This window comes from Eubalaena glacialis, chromosome 13, assembly GCF_028564815.1.
Source record: "Eubalaena glacialis isolate mEubGla1 chromosome 13, mEubGla1.1.hap2.+ XY, whole genome shotgun sequence".
NCBI classification, from domain to species: domain Eukaryota; kingdom Metazoa; phylum Chordata; class Mammalia; order Artiodactyla; family Balaenidae; genus Eubalaena; species Eubalaena glacialis.
Genome location: NC_083728.1, coordinates 86,034,067 through 86,060,324, shown reverse-complemented (window position 1 = coordinate 86,060,324; position 26,258 = coordinate 86,034,067). Strand labels below are relative to the sequence as shown.

Genomic DNA, 26,258 nt, shown 5'->3' with positions numbered 1-26,258 from the left:
AGAGTGCTTGAGTGCTAAACCAGGCCCTAAACACAGAAGTTTAGACCCTAAAGGCCAAAAATGTGTTTTTAAATGTCATTTCTCCGGGATGGAAACATTTCCAAAAACAAAGAGAATTCACTGCCGAAAATAAATACCTCTTGAGCGGTTCCAGGAGGCAGGTGGAGCAGGGATTCTTTCCTACACTTGACGGATGAAGAATGTAAGGCCGGTGTGGACCACTATAAGTTGGTGCCTGTACAAGCTAGAAAGCTACCTCTGACCCAGGAGCTTCTCCCCACCTGCTCCGTGAGCCTACATTTCTATTACATGCCAGATAACTGCACAAGATAACAAGTTTTGTCCTGTAGCTTATATAATCGTGGTGATGATAATAATGGTAATAATAATAATAATAAAAGAACTGGCTTCGTCTATCTCTGTATAAGATACTCATTTAAGTTTCTTACACTATGATGAAATGTACAGTGAGAGATACAAGATAGACATCCTTGCGCACCGCGGTACTGGAAGCGAGGAGGAACAATCATGTTATTAAGCAATTACATGTATTAGATTTCCCTCCCCCCATCCCCCCCCAAAATCCTCTACAGTCAGAAAATGAGATAACATTGCACAAAAAGAGGAGGGAGGGCTCTGGAAGCAGACGGCCCTATGTGAGGCCTTAGTTCCACCCTCATAGACTTGAGCAAGTGATTTCATCTCTGAGACGACCTCCCCAGCTGTGAAGTGGGCACGGAAACACCAGCCTTTGGGGTCATCAGAAGAACTTAAAAAATACATATATATAATATATATATATTATATATATATATTTACATATATATATATACCTAATACAAACTTAGCTCAGAGTCTCACATAAATTTTCCTGAAATAAAAGCATCTACGGGCTTCCCTGGCGGTCCAGTGGTTAAGACTCCATGCTTCCACTGCAGGGGGTGAGGGTTCGATTCCCTGGTCCAGGAACTAAGGCCACATGCTGCTCACGGTGTGGCCAAAAAAAAAAAAGCATCTCTGCCATTAGCAGTTAGCAACTGGCCCTAGAATTATGAATTAAAAAATGATGAGTCTTGGGCTTCCCAGGTGGCGCAGTGGTTAAGAACCCACCTGCCGATGCAAGGGACACGGGTTCGAACCCTGGTCCGGGAAGAGCCCACATGCCGTGGAGCAACTAAGCCCGCGAGCCAGAACTACTGAAGCCCGCGCACCTAGAGCCAGTGCTCTGCAACAAGAGAAGCCACCGCAATGAGAAGCCCACGCACCGCAACGAAGAGTAGCCCCCGCTCGCCGCAACTAGAGAAAGCCCACGCGCAGCAACGAAGACCCAACGCAGACAAAAATTAAAAAAAAAAAAAAAAAAAAAAAAAAGATGAGTCTCTGCTGGTGGGAACGTAACAAGATTATCAGTTTTGGAGGGAAGTTTGGCAATATCTATTGACGTTTAAAGTCACCCCATTTTTACAAACACACATACTCCTCTGTACTATTTTTCTCCATCTGAAAACTGTCTCAGTGTAAGGCTATGAAGGACATTCGCTGTCTATATTGCACATTTCTGTAATAGACTTTTTATAATGAGCACTTAATAATTTTGTAAACAGAAAAAATACATTTTTATAAAAAACAGTCATTTCTCCATTTCAATTTTCAAATGAATCTGACATATAGTAAAAAGTTAAATCTGAAATTATATCATCATTTGACAAACCATGTGTCAGAGCCGTGGAGGACTTGTGTGTTTTGTTCACTTCTATAGGCCCGACACCTCAAATAGTGCCTGATATATCATAGGTAATCAACATCTGTTAAATGAATACATTTAAAAGCTCATAAATGTTCCAGTTCGTCCACTTCTAAGAATTCATTATGCAAAAATATTTGTCCAGTCGCTGAAAGATAAAGAACAAGGCTAATCATTGTAGCAGAATTCATAACAGTAAAAGGCTGCAAACAACATACATTTTTTTCAATAATATTGGTTACTGGGATATTGTCATTTTTAAAAAGAATGAGGTTTTAAAAAAGGAATGAGGTAGATTTTTACATAGTGCTATAGAAAGACATCATGCTAAGTAATAAAAAGCAAGACTCAGAACAGCATGACTAGTTTCATCTTAATTCTGTGTTTTAAATTTAAATAGTAAAAAATTCCTGCTGTTTTAAGTAAAAAAAAAAAAAAAATCTAGGTAATAAATGTTTTTATATGTGAAGAAAAATATCTGGAGAATATATACTACACCACTAGCAGTAATTTTTTTTGTCTCAGTGTAAGGCTATGAGGAATGTTCACTATTATATTGAGTATTTCTATAAGAGTTTTTTTTTTTTTAACATCTTTATTGAAGTATAATTGCCTTACAATGTTGTGTTAGTTTCTGCAGTATAACAAAGTGAATCAGCTATATGTACACATGTATCCCCATATCCCCTCCCTCCTGTGTCTCTCTCCCACCCTCCTTATCCCACCCCTCTAGGCGGTCACAAAGCACCGAGCTGATCTCCCTGTGCTATGCAGCTGCTTCCCACTAGCTATCTATTTTACATTTGGTAGTGTATATATGTCAATGTTACTCTCTCACTTCATCCCAGCTTACCCTTCCCCCTCCCCATGTCCTCAAGTCCATTCTCTACATTTGTGTCTTTATTCCTGTCCTGCCCCTAGGTTCATCAGAACCATTTTTTTTTTTAGATTCCATATATATGTGTTAGCATATGGTATTTGTTTTTCTCCTTCTGATATGAGTATTTTTAAAAATAATGAGCACTTAGTAATTTTGTAAACAGAATAAAATCTATTTTTATAAAAAGTCATTTCTCCATTTCACTTTTTTCTCATTTTAATTTTTAAATGAATCTGACGTGTACGTTAAATCCCATAGCACTAAACTGAGGTCCCCGGGCCTGGGGTGGTTTGGTGAAAGGCACACAGTGCTAGTGCCTGAGCTGGGACTCAGGTCCCCCGACACCCCACCCTCCACCCCATCCAGGGCTCTCCTCCTTCCTAAAGCATGAGGAAGCAGATGTTGCCAGGGCAGCTGGGCCCTCTGGAACCATGAAAAGTCCCACAATTACAGGAGCCTCTATTAGGAAAAAAAAAAAAAAAAGTTGTTTAAGAGCTACATTTTTATGAACTTGAAATGTTCCATGAGTTTAACAAGTAAATGTTCTGGATTTGCCAAGCAGTTCTGATTTCAAATAGTCTATCTCCTAAGTACACGTGAACTTTATTGAACTCAGATCCTGATGTTCGAGGGGTTAAGGAAGGATCAATTCAGAGTCACCGGCATGTCCTAAAATTTAAGGTTTGTCTGGCAACAAGCACCTCATACACCTCATGATTGTTTACAAACTCATACCACTCAGGAGTTTCACCTGCCTTACTCATGCTGACTGCAATCAAGGTTGCTATTTCCAGGTGCTCAAACCTATCTGTAACTTTTTCAAGTGCTAGACACGAAGGATTTGGGAGAGTTAACGATCACTCTGAAGTTTTCAACACTACAGCCCAACTGGAAGCCAATATTCTATTCTCTGAAATGCAGACCACTTTTTTAGACTTGATTAAACTAGGTGGTATGAAAATCATGAGAAGCTCAAGAACTGACCATTCTCTCAAAAGGGAAATGAGAACTCCGTAGAGGGACACAAAGAAAAGAAAGTGATTTCTTCTGGGTTCACTGCTTTACTAACTGGGACTTTTGGACTTTTTTCCTGATCAAGCCAACCCCACGACCACTCAAAGGGGACTTGTGTAGACAGAACTTGTGAGTGGTTGATGAATCAATGCTTTCTCCCCAAACAGGTGGGCCTGTGAATTACAGCATTGCACAGTGAGGACACTGGATCCCGGAGAGTTAGTTAACTGCTCAACTTACATGGAATGTCACAGTTCTCAATGTCACCCTCCGAGACCCTCTCTTCTGAGCCTCAGAACCTCAACCCTGTGGGGGCCTACAGGGTGGGCTGTATCACTATCTGGGCTACTGAGTAGGAAACAGAGGCTCCAAGAAGTTGTGTCCTGCCAAGATGCCAAGGTTCCAACCGAGGACTACCCATTCCAGACCCGTCTCCCTTGGTCTTAGCACTATTCCCTACTTCGGCCAAGCTCAGAAGGAAGGCTGTATTTTGTCGGTCTAAGAGAGGAGGCAGCCACGTTCTTTGAAATGGCCCCAAACTTCTCAGTACTGGTCACCGGCTCACACAACGGTGACTCTCATCGAGAAATGAAAAGCAAGAAGTCGAGGTCAAGTGCCCCCGCCGCCCAGAAGACCTCCACCTCTTTCCCAATTGCTCCCACGAGCTAAGGGTATCACGGTTGCCCAGCAGAGCCCGGCAAAGCACCTGCCAAGGCACCTGCCCGCGAGGAGCACTGTCCCCCAGGGATGCCGCCGGCACGCAAAACGTTTCCCAGGAGAGGCAGGGCTGGCGGGCTCGACTGAGCCCACCTGATGCTGCGAGGTCAGATTCGGGTCCCACCCACACTCATCGAGCGCGTCCTACGTGAGTGAAACCAATAACTGGCCGCCTCCTGAGGCCCACTGTACAGACGGGGAAACTGAGGCTCGGAGAGGAAAAGTGGCTTAGCCCAAGGGTGGCGGCGTGGGGGCTGGAGCCCTCTCACGCCGAGACCCGATCCTCCGCCGAAGGGCCGGTAGGGCGCCTTCGGCCGTGGAAACGACGACCCTCAAGCCTCCGCGAGAGGTCAGCTCGAGGGGAAGGGCCACCCTAAGAAGGGCCGAAATGCGAGCCGCGCTTTCCGCGCCGGCGTCGGGCGAATTGGGCAGCGAGCCGGCCCAAGAGCCCCTCCCCATGCCGAGGGCCCGGGCGGCCGAGGCGGCCAGAAGGCGTCGGGCCCCGGAGCCCGGGCACCCAGAGTCCTGGTGACCGGACCCCACCAATCCAGCACCAGCGAACGCACGTACTCACCACGGTCGGCCGGCTGCAGTACGGACACTTGAGGAGGACGCAGGCCCACACCACTGAGGCGCTACCACCGCCCGCGCCGGCTGCGGGGGTGGAAGCGTGGCCGACGGCGGCGCCGCTCCGCCCAACCCGGCCCAATGGGGCCAGGCCTCCCCCCTGCGAATCCGCGCTCTTGGTACGGCCCTGAAGGCCACGCCCCCTCAGTGTCCCAGCTCAGCAGAGGAACCCCGGAGCCCAGCGCGTAGTCCCGGAGGGGGCGGGAGTCCCCTCACGCCTTTGACAGTCCTGTGGGGGCAGTAGCCGTGAGCCGCGCCGTCTGGCCTCCTGCTGCCGGCCGCTGCTCGCGTGTGTTCGCGACTCTTTCTCCTCCACGATCCTCAGTGCCCTCGCCTGAAAATGGCGAACCTGCATGAACAGTGTCGGGGTCCCTCCAGCCTGGGACTGGAATGCTGGCCTGCTTGGGTAGGGGGGCAGGAAATGAGCAGGCAGGGGGCGAGGACTGGACCGAAGAGGCAGGAGGGGGCAGAGGGCACTTCGGGTTTGGAAAGATAGGCTGTCTTGGTCGCGGGTAAGAAGCCCACCTCTTCCTCCTGCCGTGGTTCCTATGTTACAGGATTATGAAGATTAGATGATATAACTCATGTTCATAAATAATTTAGCTCAGTGCGATAGTAAGTGCTCTAGAAATGTAAGTTGTTGTTGTTGTTGTTGTTATTACAGGCTCTGCTGCGAATTCCTTTTGGAACAGTGGGCAACTCACTTCGTTCAGAACCCGTTCTCCATCTTTAAAAATGGGACCCACCAACGACAACCAATTACTTTGAAAATACTAAAGGCCTATATAAAGAGAGGATTATTCCCGTGGCCCCAGTTTTAGGCTTCCATCTTTCCAGTCTGTCAGGAACATGTCTGATTCACCCCATTGAATCAGTCCCTCCAACAGGTTGGATGAATGCAGTAGCCCTCAGGGTGGGGTGTACCCCTGTCTAACTAAGGGACTGAATGTGTAACTCCTATGCTAGGCCCTCAAGAGAGCAGTGGGGAAATTCATCCCCCAGATCTCTGATACTCCCTCTCACCTTTTCACCACCTTGCTGAACAATCTTCCCTGCGTGTCCCAGAGAGGCTTCAAACTTTGCCTCTGAATCCTTGCACCCTGCTTCTGTGAAGCCAGAACACATACCACTGAATTCTCTCTCTCTGCTGATAGCATCTCTGAGGCAGGAGACAGGCATCTTCTTTTACTTTTTCCCATTAAACCAGTAGCTGAGTCCTAGGGATTCTATCTCCAGGACCACCCTCCCCCTTTCTCATCTTTCCTGCTCTCCCTGCCCTAGTTTAGGCCTACCTGGGTTCACCTTTCACCTGGATGATCTCAGCAGTTCCTGACTCGAATGCCACCTCCAGTTTCTTCTATACCTATACCAGGGAAACTTCCTCTTATACTGCTCTGCTCAGTGCCCTACCTTCCTGTCCCTTAAACTTTCCTCCTCAAAACATACTCTCACTAGCCAGTTGGGAAAAAAAATGTAAGTTGGAGACACATCTCACACCTTACACTAATATAAACTCCTGATAGATAAAAGATGTAAACAATTTTTAAAAAGAGAAGAAAAAGGAAAAGTTCTACAAGAAACCATGGGAGAATTGTGTTAATCTCCAAGAGGACTTTCTGAGTTAGAAGCCATAAATGACTGAGAAAACCACTACATAAAAATCAAAACTTGGGACTTCCCTGGTGGCACAATGGTTAAGAATCCGCCTGCCAATGCAGGGGACACGGGTTCGAGCCCTGGTCCGGGAAGATCCCACATGCCGCAGAGCAACTAAGCCCGTGCGCCACAACTACTGAGCCTGCGTGCCGCAACTACTGAAGCCCACGTGCCTAGAAGCCCGTGCACCACAACAAGAGAAGCCACCGCGATGAAAAGCCTGCGCACTGCAATGAAGGATAGCCCCCGCTCGCCACAACTAGAGAAAGCTTGCGCACAGCAACGAAGACCCAAAGCAGCCAGAATTTTTATAAAAGGTAAACTGATTTAAAAAAAAATCAAAACTTAATGTGTGACAAAGACCTACAGGCAAAGGCAAAGGACAAACCAGGAGGAAATATTTGCCTAATAAACAGCCTCTACTAATTAATAAGAAAAGACTTATTAATATAAAAGGGCAAAAGATAGGAATCATCAGTTCACAGAAGAAAAAATACAAATGGCTCTTAACCATATGAAAAGTTATTCAACCCCACACGTAGAAAAAATGCAAATTAAAAGTTGACCAAGATACTGGTTTTCACCTACAATGATGACAAAATCTGAAAGTTTGATGACACAGGATTGGTGGAGCTGTGTGGAAAAAGACACTGTCATTTATTGTTTCCCCATCCAAACATGAATATCATCCAGCTATAAAGAAGACAAATAAGGAAGCTCATTGCTGATACAGAACAATCTCTCAGATAAATTGATGAACGAAAAATACAAGGTGATGGCCAATAGGCAGGGAATGCTACTGTTGGTGTTTTTAAAAGCATTGCAGTGGGGGAAAGTGGAGGAAAAAATGTACATACTGTGGATATATATTTGGTTGTATGTGTATGACCTCTGTGGAAAGAAAAAAGGAGATAACATTGGTTGTCTCTAGAGGAATGGGAGAACCGGGACCAAGGGCAAAGGAAGCGTCACTGTACACCCTTTGTATCTTTCACATTTTGTGCCTTATGAATGTTTTATTTATTCTAAGTCAAATACATAAATACATTTAAAAATACTCAAACAACCTTGTCACTGGCCAAAGAACCAACTCTTTTACTGGCTCCCAATAGGTAAAGAACAGTGACTATCCACTTCATTTTTCTTAAATCAAAATTCAACATGTGTGGGGTTACAGACAACAGTTTCCTGCCAACTCCCCTCTGTTGCGCCTCATCTTCACTGCCCGGAAAGAATCACTTCTTACCTCATTTCGCACTTGCTTCTGGTCCTTATTTCCATGCTGGTAAATAAATGTTTGTGTGGCTGCCTGTTGTCCGAAATTTTAGGTGTTACCTCTAGAGTCCTGCTAATGATGAGTTAGGTTATTAAAACCACAGCCCACCTCCCCTGCCCACATGTCAACATAATTATTTATATACCTATTTTACTTCCTCTGTTAATCATTTTTATAATTGAAATAATAGCCTTGGACCTTTATTTCTTGAGCCATCCACCGCAAGCAGTATCTTTTCATGCCGTGCCATGAAGCTCTCAGCATCCTTGCCCTTCCCTTTGCTCTGTACCCCCGCCTCTGTCTCCCCACTTAGCTGTCTGAACTTCCATATTTTCATTATTGAGCTTGACAACATTTGCATTGTACATAATATGTTCTTTGCTTTGTTCCTTGAGCCTAAAAGTCAAGTCATCAAGCAGCACTGACTTTGTTGTCACATTGTACAGGGGATGCACAGCCGAACCAACCACCCCTATGATTACAGGGCTTGTGCTGTGTGTCCTCTTTCTGAAAGTTCATTTTTTTCCCTCCGGCACAATTTAAAAGAAACAGATCCTCAATCTCTCCAGGGATCTGGTGTATCAAGCTTTTTTCCTGAGACTCCCTCCAAGGTTCTCAGGCACACCCCAGCCCCCATCCACACTGGTTACTGTAAAGGACGAGGCTGATTCCTATCTGTGTTTCGGTTCTCATAAAGGGGCACAACAGTTTGTGGAATGAACGGATTGCCTTAGTCTGGAATGCAGAAAGAGTGTTCAAAATCTGGCCCCAGCGTATCTTTCCAGCTTGATCTTTATAACTTTCTTCCACAAATTCTACACTGTAGCAAAACTGGATGAATCCAGTTTTGTACATGCTGTGCATTTTTATTCCTCTGAGCCACTAGGAATGTTGTTCTCTTCCATGTTTATATGTCCATCTCCTACCAATGCTTCCACCTCTGGAAGATGCCCTGATGCCTCCAGAAGTGATGGCTCCCTCACTACTGTCCAGCTCTCTAAGGCCCAGAGTATTTCCTTCTTTAAATCATGTCTCGTCAGTCTTGAGTGTCTCCAGGGCAGGTCTGTCTCAGAAGCCTCTTCTCTCTCTGCCTCCGAACCCCCAGGTTCTGCCAGATGCAGGCAGCATGGAGGCATTTGTGGGATGAGCCACAGAGGATTCAGGAAAGGCGGCCTGGAGTTAAGGGGCTTGGGCTTGGGTGAACGAGAATGAGGGTCCAAGGGGCAGGGGTGCCAGAGCCAAGGCTGGAATGAGAGGGAGACAGGGAAATGGACTGCGGTCAGGGCAGAACAAGGACTTTGTGACCTGTCCAGGCCACTGCTTTGTTGCTTTTGGAAGGGCTGTGTCCTTCCACTGAACAGAATGGAAGAAGGTTTGTCCAGGTGAAGGTGCGGGCACCACTGCATTAAGGACTCATCAGGAAGATGTGGTCTTCTAAGGGAGAGATGGGGGCCATCAGGATAGGGCCTTTCTCTGCCGTCCCACACCCTCGTCCCACAAGGTTCTTCTGAATGAGAACAACCTGAAAGCTCAGAGCACCTACAACAGACAGAAAGCTCAGGGGCTGGGGGGCCAGAAACTGACCCCTAAAGCAAAGCTTCTCTCCACAGCAGAAGATTTTATACGTATAACATCCCACAAAGCTAAGGACTGTACCCTGTATCCATACCTTTTGATTGCCATGATCCCTTGAAGCCTTTCCTTGCTCTATAGAACCAAACGTTCACTGAGCCCTTGCAATGGGCTCCCACTTGCTATGGGACAGAAGGGAGGAGCTAATTACCATTTATTGAGCACCAACTAGATCCCGAGTGCTGTGCTAAGCAGTCTACAGGTGTTACTGCAAATCTTCTCTCGAAAGTATATACTATGATTCCCATTTGACAGATGAGTAAACAGAGGCTCAGAGAGGTGAGGGGATGTGTCCCAAGCTCCCCAAGATCCCACAACTAGTAAGTGTTTAAACTGTGACTGGGGCCTGCTACCCACCGGTGAGCGTGTCAAGCACATCCAAACCCTTCCCACTTTACCCCAACCCTGGAAGCCGTCCTTTCCCCTGGGGGAACTCACCCAGCCTAGGAGGGGGGGGGGGTTTGTGCCACTCTTGCTTCGGAGTGGTACCATTTCTCACGCTGGTGGAGGCTCCCCCCAGCCCCACCCAGGGCAGTTCTGCCTTGGAGGGTTCAGCCTCTCAGGGCCCCTGTCCCAGACAGCCTGACTCTTCCCTGCTCCCTCTGACTCCAGCTTCCTCCTTCTCGGGTGCACAGTCTTACAGTCTCCAAGATCCGCTTCACAACCCCTTGCCTTGAGCAGGAACTCACTCCAGGTGTGTTGAAAGGGGCTGCCCTGTCTACTTATAGAGCCAGGGATGCGGCAGTCACCAGAGCACAGAGGCACAGAACCTCCATCTGGAAATCAGGAGCCAAATTCTGCTTTGACTGCTAACCAGATGCACGGCCTCCCTGGATAAGAAATCAGTTTCTTTATCAGCAAAATGGGGAGAAAAACCCTGTCCCGCCCCACCTCTTCTCCCAGGTGTTCTGAGGTTCGTGGTGATGACCAGAGGATGGATTTGTGACAGCAGGGCCGCAGGCAGGGACGCAGGTGAGCCTTATTGTCAAAGAGGAGCAGAGGGAGGAGCCTGCAGACACACTTCCCCGACCTCTAAGCCTCTGGCCAAACCTCATGCCTGACCTCGTGCCTAGGGGGACTCTGAAGTTCTCCGATGAGCACTTGGTCTTGCCCCCATTTTACAGATGAGGAAACTAAGGCAACGAAATAAAGCAGCTCCATCTGGCTGGTGCACCCAAAGTCTGTTCTTTCTCCATTGATGGGATGGTTCTCTGCCCAAACCTCTTTTACAAAGGGCAGACATCCTAGTTCCCTCTGATTTCAGGGGCAGCTGGCTCAGCCTGCCCAAAGGCTCCCTGGCTGGTCAGGAGCCAGGTCCTTATGAGAAAGAGCAGAGGCCCTGGCTGCGGGGCTTACTAAGCCAGTTGGGTGTGTGTGGGCCTGCTGGCTGCAGGGTGAGCTGGCCAGCGGGGGGCAGCTGTGGATATCCTGTCTGGAGACAGTGTCTGGCAACGACGTGAATTGTTGCCAGGGAACAGCTGAGAGGACGAGAGGGCAGGGGCAGCGGGAGCTAGAACGAGAAGTCACTGAAACCTGGGGGCTTCCAGAAGGGACGGTGAAAGTACAGGAGATAGCGGAGGCCCTGGCTGGCTGTCTCAAAGGGCAGTTCACGGGCCCCATACATCAGAATCATCATGGGGCCTATTAAAACTGCCCATTCCTAGGGCATCCCTACCCCGCAGCCGTTGGACCAGACTCTCCGGAGGCAAGGCAGAAATTGACATTTTAAATAAGCTTCACTCTTATCCACACTGGAATATGAGAACCACTGCCTTATGGGGCTCACTTGGCCAGAACAGGGGTGAGGGTGGCATGTCCACGGCAAGGCACACCTCAGGTGGATCCAAACGCAAAAACAGATAAAGAGGAGGGGGTGGTTGCTTTGAAGGAGAAGCTCAGATGATGACTGGCCTGGCTCCCCGGGGTGTGAAAATTTCCCCAGACCTTCCTCACAGCCTCCCTGCCACCCCACGCTCCTAGTCCTCTAACCTCGTCCAAAGTTCAACAATTTCAAAGAGGCAGCCTTGAAATGAAAGAACAAACATAGCCTTTGGCAACAGCTGGTCGGATTTCCAATCTGGACGCCGCCAAGGCCCAGACAGCTGTGTAACCTTGGACGGGTACTGTGGGTCCTCGTAATGCGGCCCCTTGGGGTCTGGGTGAGGAGTAAATGGGTTAGTGGGCATGAGGTAGCCAAGTGTCTGTTGGTTCTCAGGGACAAGGGTTCCTTCCTCTTTCCTGTTTCCTACATATGAGCCCCTCCCCCGCCCAGCCCCCTTCCCTTTGTTCCTTTCTCTGTTATGCAACGAAGGTTTAAATTATTCCTGGGTTTGGGGCCGCTGCAAAGCCAATGGGAGGGAGACTCTGTAACGGGAGGTTTCGGAAGCCACGTCTTCCCTGCCTACCTCCCTATTCTCGTCTACGTGCTGCTAGGTCAGGCCCTCCGCCCCTCTCCTCACTATTGCAAAGAGCCCCGTGATTACGTTCCCCATATCGCCCAGCTGCAGCAGCTCCAGCTGTTGACACGGCAACCAGAACCCAGTGACAGCCATTGAGAAAGAGCCTCTGAGGGCAAGGCTGCTTGGCTTCCATCTACATTCAGTTCAACGGCACTGCCTGGGAGCACCTACCGTGGGCCTTAGCGGAAATGGAAATGAGTTAGAGCTGGTCCCTGGCTTTAAGGGGCTGGTGGTCTCTGGGCCAAGATAGAGAATCTACTGGTCTAGTTGAATGATTCTCAAAGTGTGGTCCCCAAACCAGGAGCATCAGCATTACCTTTGAATTTGTTCGAAATGCCACATTTCAGGCTCCTTCCAAAGTCTACTGAATCAGAAATTCTGGGGGAGAGGGGATCCTGAAATCTGGCTTTTAACAAAAGCCCCCCAGGTGATGCTGATGCAGGCTGAAGTTTGAGGACCACAGATCTAATTAAAACCTCACCCAATCCCAAGAGCTGGGGTCTATTGTTCCCATATCACAGATGAGGGAACGGAGGCTCTGTCCTGCTCTGTGTGAAGACTAGCTGACAGCTTATGAAGGGTTTGGATTCTCAGGTCCCTCCCAGTGTCAAATTCTACCTCTGCAGCACCTGTGATAAAGTAATGAGCAGATATACTTTTTCCTGGATCCTGGCTGGAGAAACATAGAGGTATCTTAACACTGTGTCCAGCAGGGTCGGGGCAGAGTGACAATGCAGGCAGAAATGAAAACCTCACAACGGGAGCAGAGAAGAGCTGGGAGTAGGGTCAGAAAGAACAGCAGCCCTGGTGACAACCACCTGCCCCAAATGTGGGGACACTGAGCTGACATAATGCCCCCCAGCCGAGGCCATCAGGCTTCTAAGCCCGACCCCAATGCTGAGACCTTCTCTCTTGTGTCCACTCACCTGCACACTAGGTTGGTCTCTTTCCTCGCTTTTGCCTCCGCAGACTCTCAGGGTCCCCTCTTACACGGCATCTGCCTGAACACCCGCCTCCCTAAATTTGGAATCACCTCTTCGGCAACGAATGACTTCCAGCCTCTCTTTGCCCACACCCCATGACTGGGCACTCACTGCCTTTTCAGGCAGCCCATCCATCTGTGAAAGCTCTGACGGGCTTAAGTTTCCCTTTGAATGACCTGACATCCATCCCCGTGTAATTTCCACCTTTTACAATATGAGTTAGTCTAATCCCCCGTAACAGAGATTACAGGCTTATTTTAAAGTAAGAATATCTATCCCAATTATTTCCCATGAATCTACCACCCACCTTTGCAGATAAACAAGGCAGGTAGAACATACCAACCCATTACCTTGAAAACAGTAGGAACAACAAGATGAGGTGAAAGTAGAAAGGGGCAGGAGGAAGGGCAGGAGGTGGTGGAGGGAAAGATCGCTGACTTGGAGCCTCTGTCTTGCCACTTCCTCCCCAAGAGACACTGGCAGGACCTCAGCAGTTTTCACAGGAGTCCCTTTCGAGAAAAAGAATACGATATTACAAATACGATTTTCCAGAACTTGTTTCATTTTGTTGAATAAAGTCACAGTTGGATGGTTTGTAATGACAGAAAAGGTAAAACTCACTTAATGCATCTTCAGTGATCATTTCACATATATTATTGTTTTCAGCAAATGGGGATCTTGAAACTTAAGCGACTTCAGCTTCGTGGAAATCTGCCTCTGACTCTGGGCCTCAGTTTCTCATCTGTAAAATGGGGGTGAACCTAGCCACCTTCCAAAGTTGGTCTGAGAATTAAACAAGCTAACGGAAGGGGAAATCACCTGCTGAGATATTATCATGTTCTCTGATTTCTAAAGATGAATGCTTGGAGTCTGGGTATGAGGGAAACTGGTTGATTGTTTCTATTGAGGGGGAGAGGGGCAGAAGTGAATCCCAGCTTAGCATTCTGCCTGGGGGAGACCACAGCTGGAGCTCTGGGACAGAACCAGTAGAACCAGTGAGTTTGGAGGACAGCTCTCTAGAAAAAGACAATGGAACATCCCCTTGTCTCCCATCACTGTTTTTGGGTTTTGCTTTTCAGGCTTATTTTTCACAGGATTCTTTGCAAAGTGGGCCTCAATGCAATTTCTTGGGGGAGGGGCTTTGCCGACATTTGGGATCAGAGAGACTTTTCAACCCCAGAGGTAGCTCTCCAGGGCCTGTGAGAGACCCTTCGCTTCTGGTGGGTCATGTCCCACAAGGAAGGAAAGCCTCTTGAGTGGAGCCAGGGGGATGATAACAGGATTATTTTAATCATTTTAGCAACACTGGCTCTGCCAAGTCTGCCAAGAGAAAAGGATGTGGTAGGTCAGGAAATTAAAACAACTCTGGCCTCTTTCCCCAGAATGTGTTTTTCAAGAGGGATGAGTGTTTAGCAGGAGAAGGAAGGAGCCCTAGAAACTCCCTCCTTGCCTTGGGCTGCCCAGCCTGCACATGGCCACCGGCCCTGCTTTGCAGAGGGTGCCTCCTTTGTCGAGGTCATCCTCCTCCCCTTTATTTTTTATTTATTTATCTTTTTCGATCAATATTTATTGAGCACTTATTCCCCTTTATTTTTATTTTAAAAATATTTTTTCCTTCGGCCATGCCACGCAGCATGCGGGATCTTAGTTTCTCGACTAGGGATTGAACCTGCGCCCCTTGCAGTGGAAGCGCGGAGCTTTAATCACTGGACCGCCAGGGAAGTCCCCTCCTCCCCTTTTTAAAAGGTCTCCAGAGAACACCCTAACTCCTGGCCTAAGCCGGATGCCTGGGGGCCCCCAGTTCCAGATGCTGCTGGTGCCCACCTCCTGGAGAGTCGAGGAGCCTCCCAGGCTGCAAGTGGCACCCCCATCCATCTCTGTAGGGCTGCTTGCAAAGGAGACTCAGTCTCACTACCTACCCCTTCCTGGGTCTTCCAGAGCAGTGGCTTCCAAACTATTCTGCAGAGGAATCCCCCAGGCACCGTGCATGCCAAGGAGTCCCATTTAGGAGGCCAGGGGCCAGGTAGGTGCACACATTTGCATGCTGCTGGTGGTCCAGGAAGCACAGAGCTAGAGAAATTTGGGGTGGTTCTCCAGGGACTCAGCCCCACGCCCTTCACAGGCCAAGCCTGTACCTCCCCAGCTGTGCAGCCTTGGGCATTCCGCTCCCCTTCTCTCCGATAAAAATGCCTGCCCAGCCTGCCTCCGGGGAAGAGAGAAGATGACCATGAAGATCTGGGCCCCACAAGGCCCTGAAAAGTTACTCAAAGTCTCCAGTCCTTGGCCTGGAGACCCAAGGCTAGAAGTCAGAAATGGCTGCAGGATGGGATGAGGGTGAGAGCAGATGAGGCGGAAGGTGGAAGAGGGCGGGGCACCCACATCCAGTCCCACCACGAACTTAAAGCAGAGATGGTCAGCCCTGAAGAGTCTTCAGGATCATCACAGGCAACCTCCCCATGGTACAGATGAGAAAACTCAGCCCAGAGAGGTTGAAGCACTTGTCCAAGGTCACACAGTAAATGAATGGCAGGGCTGGGACTAGAGCCTTCGGTTCAGCATCCCTATCCAGGACTTTCCCTGCTGCACCCCTAGATCTGGACACAGGTGGGGGATAGGCCCCCCACCAGCTCCTTCCTCCCCCCTTTCCTTACCCCCGCCACAGACTGGGACAGGACAGAGGGCAGGGCAGAGCCCAGCCAGCTACTCTGCCTCCTCACGCCTCCTGCCTTCAGCTGCTCTCAGTCTCAGTTTGGGTTGACCTGCCAGGAACGGGCAGCCTGCTCTCTGTCCTCCTTGCCCTGAACCTGGCTTCCCAGGAGGGCCAAGGAGGGGTGGAGTGGCAAGACTGCCACCTCCAGTGCTTAGCCTCTGGCCCCCTCCCCCTCCCCCCTGCCCTGCCGCATGCTGCGAAAGCACCTACCTGGGCAGCTGGAGGTGTGGGCGCCCTGGGCAGGGCCAAACAACTGGGGCAGGTCCTGGGCTGAGGACCGTCCTGCCTTCCCAGGGCTTGAGCCCATGGTGGCCTTTTATGGGACAGAGAGGTGTGCTGTGAAGGATTAGGGGTGGAGCCTGGTGTATCCGTATCCGTAACTGAGAAATGCACCCCTCCCCTCCCCCTCCTCCCTCCCCCCTCCCCTTCCCCCTCCCCCTCCTCCCTCCCCCCTCCCCTTCCCCCTCCCCCTCCTCCCTCCCCCCTCCCCTTCCCCCTCCCCCTCCTCCCTCCCCCCTCCCCTTCCCCCTCCCCCTCCTCCCTCCCCCCTCCCCTTCCCCCTCCCCCTCCTCCCTCCCCCCTCCCCTTCCCCCTCCCCCTCCTCCCTCCCCCCTCCCCTTCCCCCTCCCCCTCCTCCCTCCCCCCTCCCCTTCCCCCTCCCCCTCCTCCCTCCCCCCTCCCCTTCCCCCTCCCCCTCCTCCTTCCCCCTTCCCCTTTCCCCCCTCCCCCCCCCCACCCTCCCATGCCGAGTGCCCCTGCCAGGCACTGGAAGCCGCAGCTGAGGCTGGAGCTGATTCCCAGACAGCTTCTCCCCTGGCTGAGGCCCTGGCCCCTTACAAACAGCACAGAAGCCCCATCCAGCCAGGCCCGGTCTTCCTGGGGGGCTGGTCAGGGCCTAGAGGAGTGAGGCCCATTGGGGACACACACCCTCCCCAGCTCCCTGCGGTCCTGTCTTGGGGGGACTCAGACCTTTGCATCAGGAGCCAGACAGATATGACAATTCCCACATACTCTGGGAGCTTGAACAAGTTATGCCATCTCTGGGCCCAGTTTCTTCACTCTAAGATAGAAATAATAATACTCACTTCATAGGATTGACCCAGGACCTAGCACATAGCTACTCAATCACTATTGAAGGAATGAATGAATGAATGAATAGAAAGATGACTAGGTTGGGAGGGGTCTGGAGACCCATCCTTAGCAACTTTATTTCTTCAACATCTCACCTTGCTTGATCCAAACATGCCAAAGTCTCTCCCCATTTCCCAGCCCCATCCATAAATGTCCCCCACATCCTCTCATGGTCAGGCTGTGACTCCCTCTTGGTCTGGCTGGTTGCCTCCCAATAGCCCCTGTGCCCAGGTGGTTTCCCTGATGGCGACTGGCTTAGGAGTGACACATGACCTGGCTCTGGCCAATGAAGCAGGAGGGGAGGTCTTCTGGGAGGCTGCAGGGAGGGAGTTCCTGGCTCCCAAGAGAAAGATACTAGAGGAAATGGCCCCTTTCTGCCTCTGGATATTGGCATGTCCACTGGTGACACAGGAACTCGTGCAGCCTTCTAGTGGCCATGAGGGGAACTGGCCAGAGGACAAAGCCAATGATGGGGATTGTACAGCAGAGGGTTCCTGAACTGCTGCTCATACCACACCAACTGCCCTCCTGCCTCTGGACTTCTCTCTGTGTGAGATAATGAAGGTCCTCATTTGTTAAGCCAATTTGAGTTGGGGTTTTGTTACTCACAGCTAAACGTGTCCTGCCTGATCTTCTCTCCAGCCCCTACCTGCATCATTCCCAGCACTAGTCAGCAGATGTGCCCAGTCCTGGGCTTTGTTGTAAGGACCCTGAGATGAGCCAGACTCTGTGCCTCCCCTGGGGAAGCTCATAGTTGTGAAGGGAGAGCCTGGCAGGTAATTATCAATAGATGGTTGCAAGCTTGTGAGCAGAGGCTGAGGGTATCTGGGGAGGGACAGACTAACTGTCCTGGGCAGTTAGAGAAGGGTTATGGGATATGGGTTTTGAAGGATGCCTAGGGGTTTTACAGACAGACAAAAAGAATGTGTTCCAGGCAGAGCTAACAAGGTCAATGAAGGGGTACAACTTTGCTTAGAGAACATTGGTGAAGCTCAAGTTAGGTCCATTGAGGAGTGGTGAGCAGGGGCTGAGTGTCTCGCCCAGGAATCTGTGTATCCTGGGGAGCCAACAAAAGTTTTATGCAATATGTACATTTTGGATTAGAAGAGCCTGGGTGTTCAGGAGTGAAGTGACAAGGATCTTACCCGGGTGGGAACAGAGGGGAGAAATGGGGGAACTGGTGAAAGAGGTATTGTAGAGGCCCAATCCTGGGCCTTGGTGACTGAAGGAGAGAGTGAGGGTGAAGGGGGAGGGGAACGTGATGGCCAGATTCCTGGTATATGAGGGAGAAGGGGTAGTTGTATAAATCTTGGAGCAGGGGACTGTGGTAGCCAGTCTCCAGGATGGCCCCCAATGATCCTGAGTCCTGATATTCACGTCACTGTGTTGTCCCCACCTACACTGTACCAGGACTGGCCTACGTGACCAGTAGAATATGCAGAAAGAATGATTTGTGGCTCCCAAAACTGGATTATAAAAGACATCATAACTTCTGCCTTACTCTCTCTTCCATCACCAGCTCTGGGGGAAAAGCCAGCTGGCACATTGTGGGTACATTCAAGCAGCCTCATGGAGAGACCTATGTACTACAGGATGGAGCCCTCTGCCAACAGCCTGCAAGGCACTGGGCTCTCCCACCAACAGCCATTATGAGTGGGAAATGGAGACAGATCCTCCGGCCCCAGTCAAACCTTCAGATGACACCTTGGCTATAACCTCAAGAGAGGCCTTGAGCAGAACCACACTGTGAAGTTGCTCCCAAATTTCTGACCCACAAAAACTGTGAGATAATAAATATTTGTTATTTTAAGCTGCTAGATCTGGGAGTAATTTGTTATACAGCAATAGATAATATTGGGACTTAAGCCATCAAGATCTTATTTTCCTACCTGTCCTTCCTAGAGTGAGGGAAGACTATTATTGTCAATGGGCGAGGCACTCCCCAGCCCACATGGTCCACGCCTTCATCCACCTCTCTTTACAGCTTACAGACTATTTTTACACGAGCAAACCTTTCACTGTTGCAACCAACCCCAGGAGGTAGTTATAATCCCTGTTTTACAGAGGGGGAAACTGAGGCTCTGAGAGTTGGAGTGACTGGCTGAAGATTATACAGGTTGTCAGCAGCAGGGCCTGGACCAGAACCAGGTCTGTTCCCAGGCTCTGAGAGGATCCACATCCTACCTGATGTAAAACAAAGAATGTTGCCCGCCATCCAGTTCTTCAAGGATCAAGTCATGAGCCACTGCAGTCACTGACCTACAGTGCACCCCAAAAGGAATTCAACACCAAGAGCAGGATGAGGCACTCTGTGCTTTGAAAAAACAGGCCCCTTAGATAGTTAGATACATCTCAGGAAGAATTTTAATGGACCCAGATTCTTGCACCTTCCCATACATAGAAGAAGCACTAAAATCATTAACTGAGATATCTGTTTCTTGTGACTAGCAGTGACCTTTTAACAAAAGGTATACTTGATTGCATGTATTCTGCAGCCAGAATCCTATATACATGTGTCCTGGCTTCTTCCCCACTACCCCTTCGGAGTAGTCTCCTCAGAACTACTGAGAAGCTGTCTCCCGGGCTATGGTCTTCAGTAAGCCCCCTGAATAAAAACTGAAACTTACAACTCTTAGGGTGTGTGTTTTTCTTTTGGTCAACAGTGAGCACACAGTAGGTCCTCAGCACAGCCTGGGACCTGACTGGCCAGGTGAAAAGGCTGGAGAGCCCAGCCACAGGAGCCTGCACTGAGGGAGCTGCTCCAGCCTCCCAGGACATTTCCAGGATGGTGGCTCTATCAGTGGTGGCCCTGGCATTTACAATGATCTTGGAAGGCCTGCCTGGGTCAGATGGCACCCCCTGTATTATTAGGTGGCTCTTCAAGGAACCCAGCTTCCTCTCCTTTCTGAGACTCAGCTCCAGGCCTAGGAGCCCTTGAGGCCAGGGACTGAGGGGCTGGTCGCATCCTCTGAGAACCGCATGAGCAATGAAGGAGTCAGGGAGGGAGCCCAGGAGCATCCTTAGCTGGGGCTGAAGGAAGCTGGCACTGCATCCCTTGCCTTGGCCTCAAGTTCCACATTTCATCACAGAGCCCTTTATGCTACACCAGATGGGGGGGCCACGAAGAAAGAACCCTCAAGGGACTTGCGGGTACACAGGGAGACAGGCAGACACCCGGCAGCCTGCCGAGCAGGACAGGAGGTGCTGTGGGTTGTATGAGAGGCCCTGGAGTGGAAGAAGCAGGGTGGACCCGACACCAACTCGTCAGTACTTCCAACCCACAGGCCAGTGCGGGGAGGGCTCCGTGCTTGCCTCTGCCAGTGGACATGAAGGGCTTGGCCTCAGCACTGCCCTTCTGGAAAGTCTGCTCCATTGGTCCCAGCATCTCCGTATATCCCACTGGTCCTCCTGGTAATGGCTGTTACTCACAGTGGGGCTTCTCTCCAGCCTCACTCTTACTCATTCTGCAGCCAGAAAGCTGGTGAGGCTCCCAGAGTCATCTCATCCCATTTCGTCCAAGCTCTGGTCCCAGGAATAGCCTCTCCCCTTGTGGATAAGGCCCCGCCACCCACGCCCACTGAAGAGCCCCTGAACACAGGTGAGGGCGTTTTGTGGAAAATAGCCCTAAGTAGATTTAGCAAATAAAAATACAGGGTACTCAGTTAAATGTGAATTTCAGATAAACAATAAATAATTTTTAGTATATCACAAATATTACAAGGGACTTACTTATACTTAAAAATTATTCATGATTTATCTGAAATTCAGTTTAATTGGGTATCCTGTATTTTACCTGGCAACTCTAGTACTAAGCCTCTGAAGTCACTGCTGTTTCCACCTCCACCTGGGAGTGGCCTTGGTCCTCAGAAATCTTAAGTTAATGGACCCTTACTGGGCTCTGACTCACTGCCAAACACCCTGTTAAATTCGAAGGCCCTGAAGACAAATGGGGCAGGATCCCTTCTCTCAAGTAGGGAAAGGAGACATGCAACCGAATAAATTGTAAAGTACTGGGTATTAGGGAGGCACTCAGCTGCCAGCAACAGAAAACCCAATCAACAATGGCTTAAATGAAGAAGGCTTTGCTTCTCACAGAAAACAAGAAGTCCAAGTATGTCTGCTGCTAGCTTTGGCTCAGCAGTTCAATAGTATCAGAACCAAGATTTCTGTAATGTCCTTGACTTTTCCCTCATGGTCTCAAGATGGCTGCCATGGCTCCAGCCATCATATCTGTGTTCAAGATGGAATAAAGAGTGGAAGGCAAAGGTTTTCCAACCCTGCCTGCTGCAATAGATTTATATTCATGTCTTATTGGGCAGAATTGGGTCATACGGCCACCTCTAACTGCAAGGGAGGCTGGAAAAGTAGACCATAGGATTATCATAATCAGATTAGATCCATCCCAATGTACTGCTGGGGCTGGGACCATTGCTTCTCCAAAGGAAGATGAGGGGAGAGGGCATTGGGCAGGCCCAACTGGTCTGCCATGTGTTCCAACAGAGGTTTGCACTAAGTGCTAAGGGAACACCCAAGGATGTAGTGACATGCTCTACCAGAGGGGTGGTAGTCAGGGAAGGCTTCACGGAGGAGGTGGCTTTTGAGCTGAGACTTGTGGGATCATTGGGCATTTGCCAGGAGGAGAAGGGAATTCCAGGCAGGCAGGACAGTGCAAATAACTGCAAGGTAGGCATGGTGACTGCTGCGGCCAGGGGTGGATGGAGCTCTCAGTGAGGCCATCCTGAAGGGCCTTGATGGCCATACTAAGAAGTTTGTGCTTTACCCCAAGAACAGTTTTCTGTCATCTTACTCAATGTCTCAGCGGCATTTGGCCCCTTTGAATGCCCCTCCACTCTCACCTTCTGTGGCTTGTGACCCTCTGGTGCTCTTTTCCTCATCTCCTGCTCAGGGTCCTTTGTGAACTCCTGCTCCTCTACCTGGCCAGCCAGTGTCCTCGGTTTAAATGCCCCACTGAACCACGTTCCTTTACCCCAGAGCACTTGCCGCGGTTGGTAATTAGATATTCATTTGTGTGGCTGTGTGATTACTGGCTTTCTCCCCTCCAGCCTGTAAGCTGATCCTGTGCACCCGCGCCTGGCACATAGCAGACCCTTCCTAAACATCTGTTGAATGAGCTGATGAACAAAGGGCAACGTATGTGATGGCGGGGGGGGGGGGGGAGGGGGGCGGCATCAAAGGGGTGTGAGCTGGGAAGAGCTGTGGCTTGTTTCCTTGTGTTCCGGTCACTCCGTTGGCCACTGATCAGAGGGGACAGGAATGGGGGATGGGTACAGGCAGGCTGGAAAGGGGAGACCAGATAGGATGCTTTCAGGTCTTTGGTTCTGCCTCTGAGGACCCCAGACCAGTACGGGTGGGCCCCCATTGAGGCAAAAAGAGATCTGATTCCCACCTGGTGTTTCTCATCTCTGGGCACCTGGCTTCTTCCTTGCAGGAAGAGGATGGTAACACGCAGCCGCCCCCTCCCCGGCCAGCTTGGGGCAAAGGCGGCCGAGAAAGGGACAGCACGGTTTTCGAGTGGGCCTTCTTCCTGTGTACACAGCTTTCTCACTGCACCGGCGGGTCCAGGGTAGGCTCCACTCTCCATCCTCAAGACCCAGCAATTCCCAGCAAAGCCCTGAACAAGGGACCAGAGCCTGAAGAAGGGTGGCACCTTGCAGCTGTGTTTGCTTCCGAGCAGTGATCCAGACCCCTGGAGAGGTGAGGTCTGTTGACACCACTGCCCCCATCACCTACCACCCTCCCAGAGCCCTCAGGGAGGTACAGCCCGCAAAGGATGACTCGGGTGTCGTTGTCCGAGCGGGTGTTGGAAAAGAATTTCCAGGCACAAGGCAGAATGTAAGGAAGATAGAGTTTATTAAAGAGAAGGGTCGCTGCAAGAACAGCGGGCCGACTTCCTGGTAGCCAGGGAAAGTCGACAGTGAGCATGGGTTGCTGGTCTGGTTTTATAGCCAGGGAACCTGCAAGTCATCTGCTGACTGGGCACAGTATGTATACTTTCAGTGTGCTGAGCGGGAGAAAAACACGGCAAATGTCTTTCCTTATATGGGATGGGAAAGGGACAGGGCATGCTGCTTGGGAGGGCTCTGGGACATTGCAATGGTCACATTGTGACAGAGTGATAGGAGTCCTGTAAATCTTTGTTCCAGCAATATTCGCCCCTTGAGTTTATCTTGTTCTTTGTCCTTGGAGCACACCACATCGGGTGTAGGGCGGGGAGGGAGGAGAGGAGAGACAGGCTGGCTCTAGGTGTAGTTCACACAGTAGGGAATAGACAGAAGCCGAGCAGTGGGGAGAAATGCCCATTATGTGGATGAGGCCCAGGTAGACTGTGATCTGCCCCAATTCTGCCCAAATTCTCAGAGAGTTAATGGTCTTCAGGACCCTACAGCACATCACATTCAGCCTCCACAGCACCCTTTGTCTGCTCACCTCGGTGACGGGTCCACACCATCTTCCAAGGCAGCCTGTTCATCCTCAGCTGGGCCCCCCTGGCCGCTGTACCAGCCCACGCAGCTCCCAGAGCAGGCTCCGCGGTGGGCAACATGACCTTCGTTTTGCAGTTGAGTGACCTGAACTGGGAGGCCAAGGTCACACAGTGAAGCCGGCCTCCTGACGACCATGCCGCTGCCCCCCACACCCGAGAGCGGGCAGCACCCCTGTGGTCCCTCCCTCTCCAGAGCTCAGCGCCGCCTGGTCAGCCCCTCCTCCACCTCTCCCAACAGAAGACACGCACGCACGCACGCATGCACGCACGCACGCGCGCGCACACACACACACACACACACACACACACACACACACACACACACACTTCCAGCACCCAGTTCTGCCGCAGAAGGGGCAGACACCCTGGCGGACCTTTCTGGCTCTCCCTGTCCTGTGCTAGAAGCTGGCCCTCTGCCTTCCATAGGCTTGCGAGGAACCTTCTGGACTTTTCCCCAGGACTTTTCCTTTTGTCTCTCTGTGTCCCCATCTGGGCGCAGCCCTATCCTCTCTAAAGGGGGAGCACAGCTAGGCTCTCACTGCAGAGGAAGGGTGAGACCAGGAGGGGCCAGCGGACCCGCAAGAGAGTCTCAGCAGGCTGGGCACCAGCCAGGAATTGTGTCCCCGGCTGATGACGACACTCCCAGCGCCGCCACGTTGCAGCCGAGTGGACCCTGGCCGTACCCAGCGGGCTGGCACAGAGGTTAGAACCCAGAGCTTTGGCATCTGCCTCCTGGGTTCAATCCTCGCTTCTTAATTGTATGACTTTTGATGATTTACTTTGCTTCTCTGCGTGTCGGTTTTACTATATGACAACAGCGATTCCTACCTCATAGGATCGTTGCAATGATTAAACGAGTTACTACCTTTATCCAGCAAATATTTGTTGAGTGCCTGCCGTGTGCCAGGACTGGGAGAACAAGAACCATTCTGGGCACGGGGGATAATGTTGGGAATGAAATCAAGGCTCTGATCTCATGGAACTTAATTTTTTTGGCCATGTTGCACGGCTTACGGGATCTTAGTTCCCCGACCAGAGATGGAACCCATGCCCTTGGCAGTGAAAGCACGGAGTCCTAACCACTGGACCGCCAGGGAAGTCCCTCATGGAACTTTATATATATGTTGGGAAGGGGTTCTGTGCGAGGGAGGGGCTCCTGAGGAGGTGGAGGGGAGGGGCGTTCTCTGACAGGGAGGGGTGCGAGGTTCTGTGAGGGGAAGGGGGAGAGTGGGCTCCATGCAGAGGAGGGGTTCATGGAGGAATCCGGTCCCCCAACCCATTCACACGCATACATGCATGTATACAAATGCACACAGAAACACGCGTACATGCACACGCATGCCTTCACATACACACACACAGAGCTCTGAGAAGACCCAGGCCCGTTCTGCCACATCCAGCAGGCATTTTGGCCACCCTCTCTGCAAGCCCCCTTCCTGGCTGTGAGCAGGGCAGGATCAGTGGGCTGAGGACCTGGGTGCTCAGCAAGACTCTGCTTTTACTGGCCAAGTGGCTTCCTTCCCAGAGCCTCGATATGCTCATCCATAAAATGGGAGCGCGAGTCCCTGCCTCCCAGTGTGGGGTGCCAGGCTCAGGGACCCTGCAGGGTGGCGGGGGAAAAAGAAGCCAGGTCTCACCGTCCTCTGCCCTCACTCTGACCTAGCTCAGCCTCTCAGGACAGGTGAAGGGGGATGGGCCCGGCTCCCGAAGGCTGGAGAGGGCTGGAACTGTTACCTAATTCCACCCGGAGCCTCCCAGTGCAAGTCGGAACCTGACCCCATCAGACCTTGGTTCTCAGGAAAACTGACCCTCTCCCAGGTGCAGAAGCCACCAGAAGGGCCTGGCACCCTTGAGAAGGGAGGGGTCCAGGCCCTACGGAGAGACCCGGGCTTCTTCCATCAGGACTTGGGACTGCAGCATGAAGGCTTAAGGCTAGACTCCAAGCAGAGAGTTCCACCTCAAACGTCCCAGAGGGCTGGCTGAACACCAAGGGGGACTGAGCCACACTGGCTGGAGAGGCCTGGGTGGAGGCCGACACAGGGCAGGGCAGGACCCGGGCAGTTCTCACTCACGGGAGAAAGTCTCTGGGGGTGAATGGGATGCTGGGGTGTGGGATTTGCCTCTACTCCCTGTGCAGCCCTGGGAAAGGCTTCTTTCCTCTCAGGACCAGAGGGGATCTAAGGGCCTTTTCCGCACAGCCATCAGTGCCCCTAGGCCGAACCAGCCTGGGAAAGGACCTTTTCCACTGGAGAAATGTCTAATAGGCAGTGTCGCCCGCACCTTCAAACTTACCCACCTGCTCCCACGTTGAACACACACATGATGCATCCACCTTCCACCTGCCCAAGCCGCCATGCTTGTACACACACTCAATTGCTCCTCCGCCCATCCCTGGGCTCCTCCAGGGAAGGAAGAGTGATGGGGAGGGGATGCTGTTACTGGGGCCTACCGCCCTCTCCCGCAGGTCCCAGGGGAGGCCCTGGTCTCTCCTGTCCCTCCTCACATCCCAGATAAGGAGAAGGGATACTAGATTAGCAGGATTTGACACCTGCAGTTGAGACCAGGTGATTTCTCTTACAGCTGGGGACCAGGAGGGACGTGGGCTCAGGGCTGTCCCAGCAGCCACGGCCAGGATGGCGGAGAGTTTGCCTCACCCTGGCAGAGCCCTCAGGAAGTGAGGGCTGAAAAACCCTCCTTTTCTCCATCTGCCCACTTCCTCAGACAGCGGAGAGGGGAAGAACTTGGGGCAGGTGGGATCTGGGGAGTGGGACACCTGGGCTCCATCCTTCCATGTGGGGAGTTTGGCTCTGCCCTACCTCACCTGGAATGGCAGGTAACACTTCTGTGCACCTGGAGTCCTGGGCGTTAACAGAAGAGGGACCATACCTGGGAGTAGAGAACAACAAAGGACAGACAAGAAGGCTCAG

The 26,258-nt window shown here is 51.1% G+C and overlaps 1 protein-coding gene across 1 annotated transcript in view; it reads right to left on the bottom strand.

Annotated features, from left to right (window-relative positions):
• Positions 1-5,024, bottom strand: part of LOC133103196 (NADPH--cytochrome P450 reductase) — a 62,657-nt gene extending 57,633 nt beyond the window's left edge. The window contains exon 1 of the mRNA XM_061208532.1: positions 4,930-5,024. The gene's annotated coding sequence lies outside the window, so the exon portion shown is untranslated. The remainder of the gene's footprint in view (positions 1-4,929) is intronic.
• Positions 5,025-26,258: the final 21,234 nt, after the last annotated feature.